The following is a 19,360-nucleotide window of genomic DNA, read 5'->3' as shown; positions in this document are numbered from 1 at the left end:
ACAGTTTTTCTGAACATGTATCCACTGTAAACAAACCGGAAATTGTTTAGATCATTTAGATATATTTCAAACTAGCTTTTCGCCCGCGGCTTCGCCCGCGACGAAGTCGGTTATATCGCGTTTCCAAGAGAACTCTTCAAAAGTCCGGGATAAAAACTATCATATGTTCTTTCTCAAGGTCAACTCTATCTCTGTACCAAATTTCATTAAAATCAGGTCAGTGGTTTAGACGTGAAAGCGTAACAGACAGACAGACAGTGTTACTTTCGCATTTATAATATTAAACATGTAATGAATTATTATTTAGCCAGCTATTACTGTCACTGTTATGAAAAAACGTAACAAGTAAACAAGAAATGTTAAGAAAATAATGGAAATCTTTGTCAAATTTCATTCATAGGAAAAAATGCAATTGCATTGTGCAGTGTTCTTTATTACTCTGAAATCCTACTCTTTATCATCTCGCAGCACTTCTTTTTATTTTATAGCATAACCTCAATAATTTTGGATACCATCTCTATTTTGGAATGTATTTTGTTACCTAGTTTTAGCATATTAAGAGCTAGTTCCATCATAGAGTATAAAGATGCCTGCATTTTGATTTGTAAAATTATTGTTGGGGTAGCAGCAACTTAGAAATAAATTAATAATCTCTGACAAAATAGTCCAGTTTACATGAGATTACAGCTTGGTGACTGAAAGATGGATAGCTTCTTGTTTTTAAACTGTTGTTACTGTTACTTAATATATATGATTCTTTTTAATGTGTTTAAAAGTTCCTCCAATAGTAGCCTAAAATTTTGGTTTGTTTGTAAATTATCAAAGTACCTTTTTGTTTTTCTTAAATTATTGTTTATGTTTTTATTTGTCTAAATTTTTTTTTCATTGTAGAAACAGTATCTAGGTTTCGCATTCAATCACTACATGCTTTTCCAGTTCCTTGCGGCCAGCTCAATCCGAAATTGGCTATTTCTTTTCAATGAAATCTTTTCAAGTCTTCCCTTTTGTTACGAGGTTTGGTATAGGTAGTTTTTAATTGATCCATCGGAACACCTGACTTACTTTTTCATCCAATTTAAACAGAGTGCCATTCTGTTAACAAATGTTGATAAAAGTCACTCTCAATTCACCTACTTTATCGCAGAGCAGGTCGCTGGATAAATGATATTCTGCTTACTTAGTGACATATTTGACCAAACCATAATCACCACTGCTGTAACGACTTTGATGGTAAGAATAACCGCTAATTATACTGGTGCCGATAGATCTTGATCCAATTTAGAGCGATCGGCATTGTCTTTAGGTTAAGTTGATAATCGTTGGTACATCATCTTGGAGTCTAAGAATATTATTATGGTGGAAAAATTTGGACGTGTAGATTTTTTAGCACCTAATTATATCTAATAATTAATTGATCCGAGCTTGAAACAATCTAGTGTCTTCGTTGTAAGATTTTTGGGAATAAATGCCGTGCCAGTTACCTGATGCTCCAATAGTGTCCCCTTAAAAGCGGCCATTTCGGACGGACTTATTAATAATTGTTTTCATCTGCTTAATAATTGTTTTCATCTGCTCGATTTCACACTCTTCAGTCACATCAACTGCAACAAAACACATCCATTACATCTGGAATGCAATAAAAGTATTGAGAATAACTGGGCAACTTTCGCAAATGACAGTAGCGAACTCATTCATATTTATTTACTAGCTGTTGCCCGCGACTTCGTCCCCGTGGGTAGAAGATATAAGTTATGATTTATACCCGCCCTGTTTTTTCACATTTTCCATTGTATCTTCACTCCTATAAGTCGCAGCGTAATGGTTTATAGCCTAAAGCCTTCCTCGATGAATGGTCTATTCAACACAAAAAGAATTTTTCAATTTGGACCAGTAGTTCCTGAGATTAGCGCGTTCAAACAAACAAACAAACAAACTCTTCAGCTTTATATATTAGTATAGATTGTGTTTTAAAGATTGCTTACAGACTAACAAAAAGAGTAGACATAAAACGAATGTTAAATTATCAAATTTCTAATTACAAGCCTCCACATGTAGAGAAAAGAAAAATATAAAAACTTATCAAAATAAAACAAAAAACAAATACGATCACTTATTATCGAGAGGGGTAACTAGCTATTGAAAAAGTTCTGCCCTATTTGTTGTTCAGACGTTGTTCGGACTGCACACTGTTGCAGAACAAGTCGATATCAAGGTGTCTAGAGGGTATTAAATTCATGTCCACTTCTTATTGAGAAACCGTTTTTCACATAATTTATTGTTATAAAGGTTATAGACTTAATATTGGTCGCTGTCGAAATCCTATTAAGAGGAAACGTTTTCTATTTTTTAAGAGACATTGCAATAGCAATCGACTGATTCAACATTACCTTGAAATGTGTTCTTAAAAAAGGTCTCAGAAACTGTTATTTCTTTAAAATATCAAATGTTTATTCTTTCTGTATTTACAGCACCAACTATAAATGAGAATTTGGACAGAGAACACTTAACATACATTGATATATTCGATTATTTGGTACAAACTACTAAGATTCCTAGTGTCAATGCGTCAAATGCACAATAATAAAATGCAAGAAGAAATATCTTATTGTGGCCTTCCAGAGTTGCAGAGCTTGAATTATTGCCGTTGAGAAGAAAATCAATTTGATCGTAATGTTTTTTTGGATGCACATCCTTTAATGGTAGTGATTTCTTATTTTCCGCTTGGTCAGATAATTTTCTTGCAAGAGTCTATCTTTCGCAACGCAGCCTCATTTTAGAAAACTCTTCATCATCTTCGTTTCTTTAATGTAGTTGTATAACCTCCTTTCATAAATTTTATCATAGTTGTTTTAAAAGCATCGGGATAAGTACAGATTTAATGATTTTGTGCAGATTTAATTTCCCCAAATAAAATTTCGGTGCGCTGTTCTATTACGTGACCGACTAGAGTCAGTCCATTTTTGTTATGAATTAGCAATTTCTTAACGGATTTGAAGTAGCTTTCAACGTTACTACAACTGGCCTCGTCTGCAGATTTTTATAAAACGGCGACATTACGTTTGTCCAAATGGGTAATTTTGCCAATATCTTTTTGAAACTAGAGGTTTTCATAGTCTGTTTTATCACATAGTTCACCAGGAGCTTTTTCAGAAGCAACACTGCGGTTATACCAAGATATTTTTTTCACCAAATGAGATGTGCTTAAACGAACTGTCCGGCAGAGGTTTTTCAGATAATTATTCCAAGATTTTCGTACAATTATCTAAATATTCTTTCGTAGTATTCAATTTTGTAAATGAATGCCCACCGACTGTAGAAACTTCGGTCCTAGATGCACACATATAAATGCATACAGTAATGATAGCAAATTACGATTCTTCAGATTCCTCTCAATCGTCATCGCTTTCTATATTCTTAGCTTTCTTTTGTTTGTTTGTAAAACCTGGTGGAGCGTGTAAATAGCTCCAGGCCAGATGTAGGGATTTGGACTGGTAAAAACGTAAGTAGTTGATGGCGGAGCGGTGCGGTGCGGCAATATATATGATAAATATTATAATTACGTCAAACTACATGGACTCACCAGTCGCAGGATCACGGCACTCCAGTTATTGGAACACTGCACTCCTTGAGGGTCTACTGAAGATTATTTTCACAAAAATAAGAACGAAGTTTGCGGAGGCACAATTACGCGGAGAAGAACAAAAATTTGACATCTTGAATTTTAACGGCGAACACGATTGTCTATGATTGGCGATACAGCGCCAACTATTGGCTTCTATCGGAACCAAAACAGTCTCAGGGCCATTATGCAGTGCGTGTCTTTGCCGGCAGATGACGCAATTAAAAAATTAAACATTCATATTGCGCGCCCTAAAACCCTTGAAAACATAGGATTGCTAGCTACACTTCCATCGCACCAGTGATAGAAGAATCGCTGTTGCGAAGAAAGAATCTTTCCAAAACTGTTCATTTGGTGTGTACTTTTTTCCACTTGTTTGTAGTCTTGCTGACACCAACACCAAAAGGATTCGATATGTTGGTCAGGTCAGTCCAAAGTCGGTCTGACAGTTCTCGACCTAGTAGACTAGCGAGAGGCCCCGCTAGGTCACCATGACTAACGTAAACATACAAAGATTCAATATAAGTATTTTATTTATAAGATCGCGTCATTGTTTACACTACGTAGGTACTCATGTTGAATACTTGGATATTCAAACAGCGTTGTCAATTGCTCGGGACTTGCTCGCACTCTTGATTCTATGTTTAATTACTAAAAATTAAACTAGTTAACACATTCATCGTTTGAACAAAAGTGAATTGAAAATGAATAGCAGGGATGGCCTCCATTTGCTATTACTGTCTATTACTGCCTGGAGACGTTCGCGCATAATACCTACCAGATTTTGACAAATATATTGGCTCCTAAATCTCTCCCAAAGTTCTGTTGCATGAGCTTTTATATTTTTTCGGGTGCGAGGTGTATTGGGGTCCCATGTTTGCACCATAATTATGGATTATTATGACTATTGGATTAGAGTATTTTCATATAATAGATTAAGTATGATTAATGTCAAGCAGGTACTGTCCCAAAAGTAGCTGAAAGCTTTGTTAACCTAATTTTGTCTTTATTTGTGCACAGATACTTTTGAAATACCCGTGTTTAACTCCGTCTACACTAACAATAAGCATCAATGAATGAGCCCAATGATTCCATGATAACATTCCCAAACCCTTTCAGTAACGATGGACGAAAATCATGTGTTAACGCCTAACCACGGAATCATTCACAAGTGAAACCTCAGTTCCAAAATCTACGAAAGCTCTGTACGATCTATAATTTATGACTTCTTTTATAAACTTAAAATTGGTAATCGATAAGTTTTTTTTTTTTGATAAGGGATATACTTTATTTAAACACATCAACTTAAAAATATTTATACACTAGTATATCAATACGAAATGAAAAATAAACATATTTTAAAAAGCGTCAAAAAAGACATCTTCATCCCTGCCAAAGTCGGGAAACGTGCCCAGAAGGCTGGCGGCATTCCCACGTTGTATGGCAATGCTAATTCGTAGAGCAAAATACAGACCAGCCTTCTGATCATGGGTGAAACTCTTTTTAAACAACATCCATTTCTCGAACATATTAACTCCAAACGGCTCTAAAATTTTATTACCAGCAAGGTTATATATATTTCCGCCGTTTTAGGGTTTCCGCGGCTCCAGCAGCGCCCGGCGAGACCGCTGACCTTAGAACATAGGACGGCGCGAGAGCGTCGACGCATGTAGCGTCCCACACCAAAGGCCGACCCAATTCCCAAGGCAGCCATGTTATTCCGTCAGGTCTCTTACCATCGTTGCGTACTCAAACCATTGGGTTCTAAAACGGCAGGTCCCTACACCAGCAGTGACAAGAGCACAAAGAATAATGTCATTAATATTTGCATGACGCGGTTTGCGAGATCTTAAAAAGTATTCGAAATAGAAAATTTTGAATTTTATCATCTATAAATTTACTAACGTATTCTGCTAAGGTTGGGGACCCTAGAAGGTGAAGTGAAAAATGGTCTACAACTTTTATGCCTGTTTATGAGTTCATGGCTGATGTTGGGGATGAAAATTTGTATTTGTAGACAAAAAGTAATTTACTTATTATAAGTGTGTAAGTATGGTATAGAATGCGTGAAATAGGCATGGAGCGCTATGAACGATAAGGGAATATAAAAATAATAAATGATAAACAATTATATTATTAAGTTATTATAGTGTATTTCTTAAAATTACATATCACATTTTAATTACATTAACATTTACAATCTTTTAGTCCTATAGCGTGAACAATATTTTTTGTTAGCCCATCTTTAGCGAGCACAAAAAAAAACGGATGGTTTATTCAATCGAAACCAGGTTAAATACAAATGCCCGTGTACATGTTGTTCTGAAAATTAAGCCATAAATAGAAATTTATGCAATATCCGTCTTGCCTCTTCCAAAATATTAGCGGCTATTGGGGAGTGTCACATGAACGATGGGTATCAGTAATGAACTGAAGATCCTTTATTAAAATATTACCATATAAATTACATTTTTAAATATATATAAAAACAAAAACAATATACATTTAAAAATATGAAAAAAAGACTCCTACCGGCAACGGGGACGGGGCCCAAGCTGCCAGTGGTTAGGGTTCCAGAGAGAGGAACCTCCTCACGATGCGCGCCGTGTCAAGAAGTACCGCTTTCTGAATCAAACCCTTGACCTAGACGCCCAATGAGAGCCTCCTAAGGTGTTGGTCGAGGCTCTTGGCTATTAAGCCACAACTGAAGATTATATTTGCTTTTACGAATCACAATTTATCGTGTATCTGTGCGATCGCCAACCATTATTCCAGCAACATCTTCAACAGCAGGTGCTTTGAATCTACGAATATGTTTTCCAACTGGTGTTTTATCAGGAGTAATGATAATAGCGTGATTTGCGCTTTGTAATTTGTGCATGTGAGATTTGAATATTTTCAAAAATTCATTACTCGCTCAAGAGAACGTCCAAGTCGCTGATGGTGCGAAAATGAATCAAGGTTATTATAGTCACAACGTGCATTCACGCGATTGACAAGTGCGTGTCCGGAATCCTCACCGCCCATGAAGTAGAAATGAATGAGTGTAAATTTGGGTCTGATGGGTCAGGAAAATTAAGGTTGTCGCCAGGAGCTGGGTGTTTGCTCTCCAGAGCACTAAGTGTTTCTCAAGAGCACGGTGCGACCTCGTCATCACTAAACAGTACTTTAGCGACTACCCAAATATCAACTTCACTTAATTTACACTCGACAATGTGAGCAACGTCAACTGCTGACTTGTGTTTTTGCCTGTGTCGAAACTGAGCTTCAATGTGGAACAGTTTATATGTATAACTAGCTTCCGCCCGCAGCTTCGCCCGCGTGGCGTTTTGATAAAAAGTAACATGTTCTTTTTCATATTTCAGACTTTCCATATTCAGTTTTGTAACAAACGGCTCAGCAAATTAGCCGGGACACAATCATTTAAACAGTTATAGTAAATTAATTTTAATATTAAGGATTAATTATATTAAAGGAACGCTATAGATTTGGGTATAGCATTTGCTTAGAAGAGAGTAGGTGGGTATGTAAAAAAAAATAAAAGATATCTGTTTACAGTAGGTATAAGGTACCTATGTATTCTATTAAATGGCAGAAAGTACCTAGGAAAATTTATTGATCACTTATGTCCAAGAGACTTTACCTTGCGTACAATATTTTTTTTTAAATGACCTAATTTAAAACAATTTTGTACACAACATTTGCTGTTCTGTTATTATTTGATAAAAAGTGGAGATTGTTTGGACTCGACACTCGCGAGCAGGCCACGTACAGTTGGCCATGCGAAAAACAGTTTTTTTCTAAATGGACACCTGCTACTTTAAGTGTTTGCCCTTGCGCTTTGTTAATGGTCTGAAACTGAACTGTAAACTGGATTCTTTTAAACTGAAAAGGTAAATCTGTAGGGATTAATACTTCTTCATATTTAGCTATTCCTGTCATTATAATTGCTCTAATAATATTGCGTCCTAGCTTCGTAATTTGTAATCGAGTCCCGTTGCACAGCCGCTTGAAATTTCTCATTAACAAAACTGGAGACCCAACTTTCAGTCTCAGCTTATGAGATGGAACTCCTGACAGCTCTAAAGAGTTTAGAAACTTTGTAGGATAAGATGTCACCTGTTCACTGTCCATGACAATATCTACTGACAAATATTCGACAACATCGCCTTGCACTTGTGACATCATTTGTTCATTGATCTGTCCCACGATTTCATTGGTCGATGCTAATATTGCCCTTTCACATAGCCACTCTCAGTTCCTTATGTTATTTTCCAAACCGGGATAGACGTTGTTTTTAAGACCTTCCAAGTTGTCGACAGCATTACAATTTTTTTGATTTATAATATAATCATGCCGTTAGCATCCGTAGTAATTTTACCTTCATCGATTTCCAATAGAGCAGCTGCATATTGCCCCGATTGCGTATCATTATCTCGTAGATGTACTCGCATGTATTTAGTGCGACAATTTTTTTTACATGCATCCTTAATGTAGACGCTTTCAAACATGCATTTATCTCATCTGCTGGAGTGCCTCTAGTTGTGACAGGTAGTGTCCGTCTAAAATCACCAGCAAGCAGCACTACCATCCCACCCATCAAACTCTGGTTGCTTCTGAGTTCTGATATCTTTCAGAGTCCGATTGAGCGCCTCGATTCCTTTTTTATGCGACATTGTGCACTCATCCCACACCAACAGCTTGCATATCTGTAGCATTCGGCCACGATCGCTGTTTTTTGTGATGTTACAAACTGGAATTTCCTCATGAGGTAAATTTAATGGGTGTTTAAGTACTGAATGTGCCGTGCGGCCTCCATCGAGCAGCGTCGCCGCAATCCCTGTAGAAGCTACGGCAACAGTCAAGCATACTACGAACTAGTCATGATACTCATAAAAATCGTATTTAATACGTAATGAAATTTTAACATTCCGATTTACCAATGTGGTGGTCACTCTCTTTTTAATTCCTTGATGGGCATTCACTGATGTTGCTAAATGTTTGAGTGGATTTAACCGAGGCATACTTCAAAATTAAATGTATTGTGTTTTATAACTTGCTTGGTGGCACATAGCACTTGGAACGATGGTGTGTCTATGCTACCCATATGATAAATCGAATGACAAGGTCTAGGGTTATTGCATTTTGAAATGAGTGTTAATGTATAATTTTCAGGAACGTATGTTAAAATTAAAAGTTAATTAAGATTTATTGCTTTTTAATTATTTTTTAGGTATTAATAAAAATATTTTTATAGCTATTTTAAAGGTGGTTGACCTCGCAGTGGCCCCTGCTTCCTTTCTGTGCCTATACAATTTTTGAAAAACCATTAAAATTGAGATTTATGCAAATGGTTTTTTTTAAAGTCCGCGTAATGTCGCATCTACTTGGTCTATAAGCCTGAAAAAAAATCCTAAGTATCTTTGATAGCCATATTATTAAAATCTATATTTTTTTTATTGATTACTTTTAATAACTTTTATTAAGCATAGCGCCCTCTGTGTAAAGGACTGGCTACTAATATACTCGCTAGAGACGTAGGTAACGACACGACGTGACCCCTTCTACGCCGCTAAAGGGTCTCTTTTATTAGTAGTGAATCCTTTACACAGAGGGCGCTTTACGCAATAAACTATGAAAAAATGTCTTGTTAATTTTTGAGTAAATGCAAATATTACGTTTTCAATAAAAATATACATGGTGCAAGGTTTAGTGTTTCTTTGGTTTTGGTTAATTTCGCAATATTCAACCCTAAGATTTTTATTTGTATACAATTAATTAAAAAATATTTTTGTAATAAAAATAAAAATTTTTATTTCAAAACCCTAAGATTCTTTAGTAGATATTGATTTATTTTATTGTATTTTCTTATTTGACACTAATAATTCGGTTGAGCTCTTGTGTTTTCTAATCAGGGTCACCAGGTACTCCACATCTTCGATTATCCTAATTTTTATAGAAAACTCTTTATGTGGCGATTAAACCCTAAAAAATTTCATTACCAAACTTTCAGGTCTCTGAGATTATGGGAAGTCCTAGTGTTCTATTTTGATGATCATGAGTGAGTGAGTGTCATAAATGCGAAACTTTGCTTTCTCTTAACTTCAAAAGTGACTTCAATGACATGCAGACTTGAAATTTTGGATCGTAAGTACCTATGTGATTTTGGCTTACTGGTTCTCAAGTAGGTGCCCGAAAATGCGGCAAAATTATTTTAGTAAACTGCACTACCGTGTCCCCTGATTGATAAAGCTTTTTCCCCAGATACAGACGTCACCTTATTGAGATCCATTTACCTGTGCTCCTGAAGGATGGACAAAGTTTCATTTAAAAGAGCAAACGCTTCATATCCAGCAGCTACAACACTGCATACCTACCGTTTCAAGCAATGCAAGCGCCGATTTACGACAATACTGGTTTATTTATTGTTAGGCAGGCTTAACACGGATAACGGAAACTGAAAAAAAATCTCTACCCGAAATATGATTAAAAACAAGAATCTACAACGAAGAATGACAACGTTGAATCATCATGTGCACCGCATTTATCAGAATGTAAATTTAATCCCACCAAAAACATTAAATGTAAAAAAATGCCAAGTCTCTCGATGCAGTCTTTCCATCGTAAAAAGTTTTGAGATCTCATAGAAGCCAAGTCCTATTCAAAATATTTTGTAGTTATAAATCAACATTTAGTAATTGTATCAATAGTTTTCTTTATATTATAATTATAGTGACTTGGCAACGAGCACAAGAAGAAACAAATAAAACGGCATATTTGTAGGAGTTGAAAGTTACACACACCGCATGCGTAAACATTAATATCACAAAATTAATTTTCTTTTGGTTTATCCGTGTCGTCCCAACCGAATTTCGGCAACGGCAGTCAGTCTTAGTGTACTCTCGATTCATTTACTTTCATAAAGCGATGGCCCGTAAGGTATTCTTAATTATTGTATTGGAGCATGTAGTCGGTAGTGACCATCATGATTCACACATAACAAATAATCTGATCACTGGTCTCGTCAGTAACATTTGCACATAATTCCAGGCATCAAGCAGCTTTTAATTTGTGCTCATTGCCAAGTCACTATAATTATAATATAAAGAAAACTATTGATACAATTACTAAATGTTGATTTATAACTACAAAATATTTTGAATAGGACTTGGCTTCTATGAGATCTCAAAACTTTTTACGATGGAAAGACTGCATCGAGAGACTTGGCATTTTTTTACATTTAATGTTTTTGGTGGGATCTCATTTATTTTTTGTAAGTGTATTTCTTTCTTTTTTTTTAGGTGTCATAATTTCTAGGACTTCAGCTACTGCTTTGCTTAGAACCCATTCTCTATCTCTTTTGTTTCTTCTCTGAGACTTCGTTACTTCTAATGTAAACAAGCTTAAACTTATATATATGACGGCGCGCGGATTAATTGAGAATACTTTGTTTATTTAGACGATTTTAATTGATTGTGGAAATGTGTATTAAGATAGTCCATAATTATTATTATAATGAGTAAGTGGTAAATTATAAAAGGGAGCGGGTTACCCCGAATAGAGTAGTAGGTGGCGCTAGGTGCGACGACGTTCGTTTTGCTTGTCAAGACAGTTGTCATAAAAATAGCGAGCACGTACTAACCTATTGGCTCCAAATAATATTCCATCTCAACCGTCCTATTGTATTCTACTCCATAATGTTATAAGTTCACATTATACAATCTACAAGATAACATTGACGCTTTTATTTCGAACATTCCGTCGCTCATACGCCCAAGATGGAGGCCAACCTAGACTGTTCGGAAAATGTTCCTGACGCTCCCACATCAGAAGTGGGATTACCAGCGACGCATCGTAAAAGATAAATACAGGTCAGCATGAAAATATGTCCTCAGAAAATTATTGCGATTGTTGGAAATATCTTTTTGCAATGCAACTACGAAATACATTTGGTGAAGATAATATAGACCGTTTCCTGGAATAGCATGCCTGAATTGAAGACGTGTTTTGGCAACATTTGATCAATTGAAAAACCCCAGCTGCAAATTTATGGCGATTACTCAATAGAAGTCGATGATTGATATGAGTTATGAGCACCTGAACCGCACGGATGAAGTTCTTGTCAGTGGAGAAGACTGCTATTGCTTTTACATTGGCGCACGCAGCGATGATAGAACCACGATTGTACAGAATTGCATTTACCACAGATATTAAAAGTCGCAGTAGACTGCAACAAGAACTCGTCGCGCTTACTTTTAGAAAACAAAGCCTACTATGTATGAGTATACCATTTCGCCGATAGTGGCAATGAAGTCACGAGTAGAAGACGTTCCAAAGGCCTATAGTTGTGGCAAGCAGGATTACGTATCGAATGAGTGCCGCAACCGTATAAAGAAAACAATCAAGTTCCTGTATAAGCTTCTAGAAGACAGAAGTGAGGTTGTTCTGAAATCGGTATCGACGATAAAGCAGTTTGTACGAGAAAAAGCAGGTTGACAGATCAAGCATTTGGAAGAAAGCGGATTGATTTGGTTTGAAATCTAGATTTGAAAATGAAAATTGGCCAACTATATACTACGTTGCTGTCTTACAATGCGTACTAAATTGAAATTCGGCAAGACGTTTAAAGGTTTGATGGTTATTGTACTAAGTTAATAAAGAAAAGCAACGCACGTAAGTGAATTTGTCTTTGCTAAATGGAATGTAGCATCATCACTTCGAGTCAATTGTATGTGGTCAAGTCAGTTGTATGTCTTGTGTTTGAAAAAAAGAAGTGAGTAAGTATAACGATTGTAGCCATTAGGCGAGGTATCGGAAGTTTAAGCAAAATGTCTTGAGTTTGATTTTTGCATGGTGCCAATATTGACAACTAATTATTGCTCTTATTACAGCTTGTCGTCTTATAATGTCGATTCAAAGAGACAGTTATTTGCGGAGGAGGAGCGACCTATGTCGACCGCTATGTCTGTACCTTAAAGTCATCGAGGGAAACTGGTGCGAAGTGCGGAGAGTGATCTGATCGTGTTGCGCTGTGTGAGCTCCAGCGAGTATCGAGTTAATTTGAACTGGGTGCTTATGGTCAAGCTTTCCTTAGGATCACTAACACAACGGTGGGTCGATTACAATTTATTTTTGATAAGGAGCGGCATATTTATCAGTATGAGTTGATGGCAGTTTCGTTAAGAAGTTGGTTATTTAAGATTTTAAAGTTATTGATTTACAAAAGGGGCTATGTATAGGACACATAAAGTGTCAAATTGAAAGAACCAAGTTTAATGTTATTTTGATCAAGGTTTGAGAAAGTGAGGTTCTCTAGTAGTGGGTGTTGTGTTTGTAACCGGATGGAAGTTACGTGTGGTAGTGACTGGATAGAGGTTACCCGTTGTGATCGTTACCTAAGGAGGTTGCATGATCATGCCCGGAGGGAGGTCATTTTGGTTTGATGCTTATGATTGGATTAAAGTTATAAGTGTGATGATGAACATTTCCCAGGGTTAATCAAAGTTAAGCACTGATATGTTATAATAAGTTTCTTATTGTTTGAATGATAATATGTGTTATTGCACATGTCATTGGCAGTTATGCGTTCTGAGTATAAGGCTGTTAACACTGTTGTTACCACTAGTAAAGATTTTATCCAAAGTGCCTATATCTTTAGTCCGAAAACTAAGTACCGTTCCAAATAAAGAACGAGGTCGAGAATGGTGATAGTATAGAATTTTAGGTCAATGTTCGGGATCGAAGCAGAGACCGTGTTAACTATGGCAGAGGTGGCGACTGAAGAGACTATGGTGACTCTGGCTGAGATTGGGTCTTGGAGAGGCCATGGAGTCGGGTGGACTCAGTATTCACATGGAATGCGTGCGGACTTTGTATGACTCAGATTCCTGCTTTGAGATTCGTGATTAGTTCCAGTAGTGAGTTGCTGGTGGCAACTGTAAGATTGTAGAGTTACTTGGTAGCTTTGACTTAATGAAAGGTTTCTGGTAAAGAAGATACAGATGTTAAGATAAAGTCAACTATTATAATCATGATAACGAATGACCGAGTGGTGAGTACTGCTGTGTTGTTCTTTGATGCATAATGATCTTTAATAAAGCAGACTTTAGCTGACAAGTTTCCAGGCTAACGTAATACAATGCTGTGCAATACGTAGCGATATTTTGGGTTGAGTCAACGCGGCCGTGGCCGTGCGGACTTAAATGACTTTGTCCTAAAAATTAGGATTTCATATTTTTCATAAGTAAACATAAAGAAATATTCTTGGCTGAAAACAAATGTTGAATTTTGAGCTACGAGGTTTCCGTTGGTCAAATAAGACCCAATCCACGTAAGTGTGGAGCCTGAATTTGGAACTTAACTGAGTGAATTTTTGTTCTTGGTTTCTTGTACTTTTGATAATTTGTCCCTGGGATACTTCATGAGTAGAATGTGCCGATGACGGCGCGGGTAAGTGAGTCCTACTTGTGTGGTTAGAGGAGATCACTACTTAGCAGTTGATTCAATTTATCAGTTGGACTGTGTGGCACCGATTGGACTGTGTGTTGGCCTGTGTGGCAAATAGCCTGTGTGGCAAATAGCCTGTGTGGCAAATAGCCTGTGTGGCAAGCCTGTGTGGCAAGTAGCCTGTGTGGCGAGCCTGTGTGGCGAGCCTGTGTGGCAAGTAGCCTGTGTGGCAAGCCTGTGTGGCAAGTAGCCTGTGTGGCGAGCCTGTGTGGCGAGCCTGTGTGGCAAGTAGCCTGTGTGGCAAGCCTGTGTGGCAAGTAGCCTGTGTGGCCAGCCTGTGTGGCCAGCCTGTGTGGCCAGCCTGTGTGGCAACGATTAGCCTGTGTGGCGACGATTAGCCTGTGTGGCGACAACTATCCTGTGTGGCACAAACTAGCCTGGGTGGCGAACCTGGTTGGCATTCAAGGGCCTATGTGGCATTGGTGAGCCGGTGTGTTTAATATTTGCTAATCTATAGCTATAGCTGTAGTTGGAGTATAGTTCGGAGATGGATTTTATAATTTTTAAGATAGATTTGTGGAAAATGTGTCTTATGAGAAATGATAAGTGATCAGCAGTCACCCAATTGGTCAGGAAGGCCAAGACGAGAGTGTAGTGTATCATTTTATCTAATGTTTGCAGACAACAACGATGCACATGAGACACACGAGGACGTGTGACGACGCAGGACGGCCGTGACGGCGCGCGGATTAATTGAGAATACTTTGTTTATTTAGACGATTTTAATTGATTGTGGAAATGTGTATTAAGATAGTCCATAATTATTATTATAATGAGTAAGTGGTAAATTATAAAAGGGAGCGGGTTACCCCGAATAGAGTAGTAGGTGGCGCTAGGTGCGACGACGTTCGTTTTGCTTGTCAAGACAGTTGTCATAAAAATAGCGAGCACGTACTAACCTATTGGCTCCAAATAATATTCCATCTCAACCGTCCTATTGTATTCTACTCCATAATGTTATAAGTTCACATTATACAATCTACAAGATAACATTGACGCTTTTATTTCGAACATTCCGTCGCTCATACGCCCAAGATGGAGGCCAACCTAGACTGTTCGGAAAATGTTCCTGACGCTCCCACATATATATGCATATATATATCTACTAACTTACAAACTATAGCTAAACTAAACTAAATAACACGTAAAGTTCTCCGAATATCAATTATCACTACAATATTTTTTAGTTTCGAAATGGTTTTTCATAGACAGGTGGCGCTATCAAATGAAAATTATCGAATTATTCTGAAGTACTACTTAGACTGCGCTTTGTAACGAAACCATAGCGCGATTCAGACACGTACAACGCCATCTATCGAGCGCGCATACAATATTTATCGCAATACAATGGAGTTTTAGCTTTATTAATTTAATGAATTATGAATTTTATGTATTAATTTGTATTAATGATAGTCTGTGTATTACATTTATATTATTCTTTTCTATTCTATGTATGTATTCATCCAATTGAATAGGTACTTAAACAACGAACAAAGTTAACAATGCAGTCAAAATCCATACATAATGTTCTTGCCAAACCGCATATATAAAATTGTTTTCTATGGCATATTATTTTTTAATGTTTTTATAATTTTTCCTTTATATGTGGCTAAGGACCTATCTTGGTGCAAAATTTGAAGTTTCTAAGTCTGCTAGAAGTACCTTAGATTTTTGATGATCTGTCAGTGAGTCAGTGAGTGACAAAATGGTGTAACTTTGATCGACCGTAACTCCTAAACCATTAATTCAATTGGCATGTAATTTCGAACTTAAGCTTGTTCTAATGCCTACTATTATTCCCCGAAAAGCTAAACTCCTAGCTTTGTCCACGTCGAAGATACAGGGGGGGCGAAACAGCCGCGAATCGCTTCGAGAAAAGATGGTACGGCCGTGCCCGTTTTGCTCGAGACTTGGCAGGGGCACTGCCGTGCCCTCAGATCAAAGCTGGTTCATATCATACGAGTTAAAATAAGTACTAAAAACAAAAACTAGCATCAAAAAATGTTTAATGTTTAATTATTGTTTTTGTTTTTTAGTACTTATTTTAAGGGTATATATGTAGATCCTATTTTTGTGAATATTAAATAAGTTTACAGAATCTTAAAAAATAAACCTATATGGTAATGAAACTCTTATTCGCAAAGTAGGTGTCAACAGTCTGTTACAATTATAACTACAGTAGAAAACGAAGTCAAATTGTTTGGGTTAAAATTAAGAAATTATTCGCGTACGCTCCTGTTCCTTCATGTTGCCCTGGTACCAAATACGCGCGTGGTAACCATAGCAACCGAGGGAGGGCTCACGCGGAGGTGAAAGGCCAACTTTTGTTAATTAAAATATGTATCGAGTTAGTAAGAGCCTGTGTGCCGGTATTTATTTAAGATTTATTTATTTTTTTAGTTTTTGATAGGTATATTTGAAAATGTTGACTTGAATAATTGATTTTTTAAGCTTAGAGTGGACCCAGTCGCCGGTAGAAAAATAATTATTTTTTACGGATCCGGCGACTGGGTCCTACTTTATTGTGCCTTTATACTGAAAAATGTTTGTCTCCGGAACTTATCCAACAGAAAAGGAACCCATGTTTTAAATTAAATAAAAACATTTAATCTTCTTTAATTTACGGGGTTTTTTCTGTGTAGAAAATTTCACCCCGATGATTTATACAAATAGCAGAATCAATCTGATTGCTTGACTCCCATGTTTATATGTGCTCCTTGTACTCATTCGCAGCCAAGGTTCGAGACTTATTGCACCCAGTTTATTAAGGTTCGATCGAACCTGGTATAATCTGCTAAGTCCAGAAATTTAACTTTGTATTTCAAGAATAAATCATCTCACAACATTCGTCCAAATTTCTCTCCTATCTATTAAAGTAACTCGTAGAATCGAATATCATGTTTTACATGTATCATGCAGATTTGAACTGTGAAGCTACTGGATGCTGGTCCATTTCGCAAATTCAGAATTTGTCGAGACATTTTTCACTGCTGAACTCCTCCCGATTCATGTGCTCTTAGTACTGAGACCCGTAATCAGGCCGCTGTTGGTCCGAAACCGAACCCGATCGGGACTCACGTCTAAAGTTTGTGTCATGCGTGCGAACAGTGATACTCCCATGAATCGATGCATAGGTCAGGCGGGGACGAGTAGATTAAGGCTGTGTATCATAACATGCAAGTTAATAAACATGCTTTAACGACTTTAACTACACATGTATAATGGTCAAAATGTGGTCCGTTATCTCAAATTTAATCGCAAATGTACCTGGTTAAAAAATCCGTTCTGAAAATGTCAAAACTATGCTAAAAGCGATTTGCAGCTGAATAGTATTTTTTAATAGAGGTTTACGAAAATTTGTAGTAATTGAGTAGCTTAATACGAGATCTGACAGCTACATAAATTAGAAAGTAGAAAATGTCGCTGACACATGTACACAATAAATAATAACTCATTTTCGTTAAGTTTACTGTTACAAAGTATAAAGTTGAGTACTAAACACAAAACACCCTTCTGACGAGCTACCGATACCGTTTTAAAATGGCGGCAGCCGGCTTTCTCGCAAAACCTCATGTTTACACAAATACTGACACAACTACATAATTGTTTTGGAGTGCATGTTCAGAAACATATTCACAATATATTGATGAATGATTTTCGTAAACAAATTGAGTTAGATATGTCAGGTTTCTGTCATAATTTAATAAACAAGTGAAAATAGTTGGTGGTCCTCCGGAATATATCTAAGTTACTTGTAGAAAAGTGTCCCAAGTTCAAAATGTATCATGCTAATTTGAACCTAGATCCTTTCGAAAAACTGTTCAGTTTGCAAGTGTATTCTTGAAAAGCATGTCGAGATTTAGTTAACTGCTTACTTCCAGTCTATTTATGTGTTCCTGGTACTGAGACCAGTATGCGGGGTCGTGGGGCCAGAATCCAAAGCAACTCCGCCAAGTTCTGTCACAATCAAACAACATTTTCAGAGAACCAACAAATGTTACATAATTCTTTTTTTATGTACATTTGTTTAATTTATAATATTTTTGCGTAAAGAAATAATTTATGACAAAAAAGTGTCTGTTTAGTTTCTAATGTAATGACATTTATTTTTACTTTTATTGAAAACACTGGCCGAAACCTACAAATAAGATTAAATTATTAACCATACTCTGATGTACTATACACTTTATTTTTGTACTCATTTTAGCCATTTGTAGAAATACATTTCGTCTTAAACAACCTTTGTTTGCATTATAGCTTTTCCAGTTTTTTATTTAAATAAATCGTTACCAGTAATCAATTTTCACTGTGTTGTTCTAATAGTTAATTTATAGTTTCGTTGAAAATCTGAAATATAATAACAGTTTTAACGAATTGTGCAGTAAAAACATTGTTTGTTGGCCATAGCGCGGTCTGTTGTTGGCTTTGGGAGATCTTTAAATTATTATTTTTCAGTGTTCCGTTTTTACGTTTTAGGTAAAATTTGATGAAAAAATGTAGCACTGGTCGTTGACCTCTCTTTTTGGGAGAAAGAACATCAAGGAGTGGAAACTATTACATACTACATGGGATTAAACTATAATACTATTATACTGTAAGATTGTATGTCCGCCAGTTCATATAATTTTAATTTTAAAACAATGGACCTGCCTTACACATGGTAATGTAAATTAATTTGGCAGGCGGTGACTCGCCGCTCGGTATTAACTTTTATACATGTAATACGTAAATACAGTTCAAAATCAGTGACTTATCTCAAAAATTGTAGGTTTGCACAATTTGATGCCAAAGCATTTTCTTTAAATTCATTATCCACATTAAAAAAATACTTCGGACTCCCACGTTATTTTGCCATAGCTTTTAAGCTATTAAATACGTTGTTTGGTGTTAAAGGTAATTACTAAGTAATTATGCATGAAATGTCGTGCATTTATTTAGAGTTTTTGAAGACAAATCAACGAAAAAGGAAAGAGGCTACCTAGTTGTCTCAATAGAATCTGTCTCTTTAACCTAGAGGAACCAACCTAAAGGCCCTAAAAACAAATAAAAAAATTGCCCCTCTGAACGTGAAGATATAGTTTTTGTGGCACAGCCAAACCGCACTGTTCGTGCAGTTGAGTTATGTAGTATTATTTAGGTAATCTGTCGCAGGTTCGCCATAAGCACCGGGGCGGGTCGGTGCAAGCCGGCGACGTCCCGCGCGCGCGTGACCGCACGCCAGCGACCGCTGCTACC

The 19,360-nt window shown here is 36.7% G+C and overlaps 1 long non-coding RNA gene across 1 annotated transcript; it reads right to left on the bottom strand.

Annotated features, from left to right (window-relative positions):
* Positions 1 to 16,739: 16,739 nt before the first annotated feature.
* On the bottom strand, positions 16,740 to 18,265 carry LOC113508580. Its single transcript, XR_003402032.1, has 2 exons — positions 18,001 to 18,265; positions 16,740 to 17,285 (listed from the first exon to the last, which is right to left on the bottom strand). It is a non-coding gene; the product is annotated as an uncharacterized LOC113508580 (long non-coding RNA).
* Between the last annotated feature and the right edge of the window lie 1,095 nt (positions 18,266 to 19,360).

Source organism: Trichoplusia ni, chromosome 1 (assembly GCF_003590095.1).
Source record: "Trichoplusia ni isolate ovarian cell line Hi5 chromosome 1, tn1, whole genome shotgun sequence".
Lineage (NCBI taxonomy): Eukaryota > Metazoa > Arthropoda > Insecta > Lepidoptera > Noctuidae > Trichoplusia > Trichoplusia ni.
Note: the sequence above shows the minus strand (reverse complement) of the source record. Positions and strands in the feature narration are given on the sequence as shown.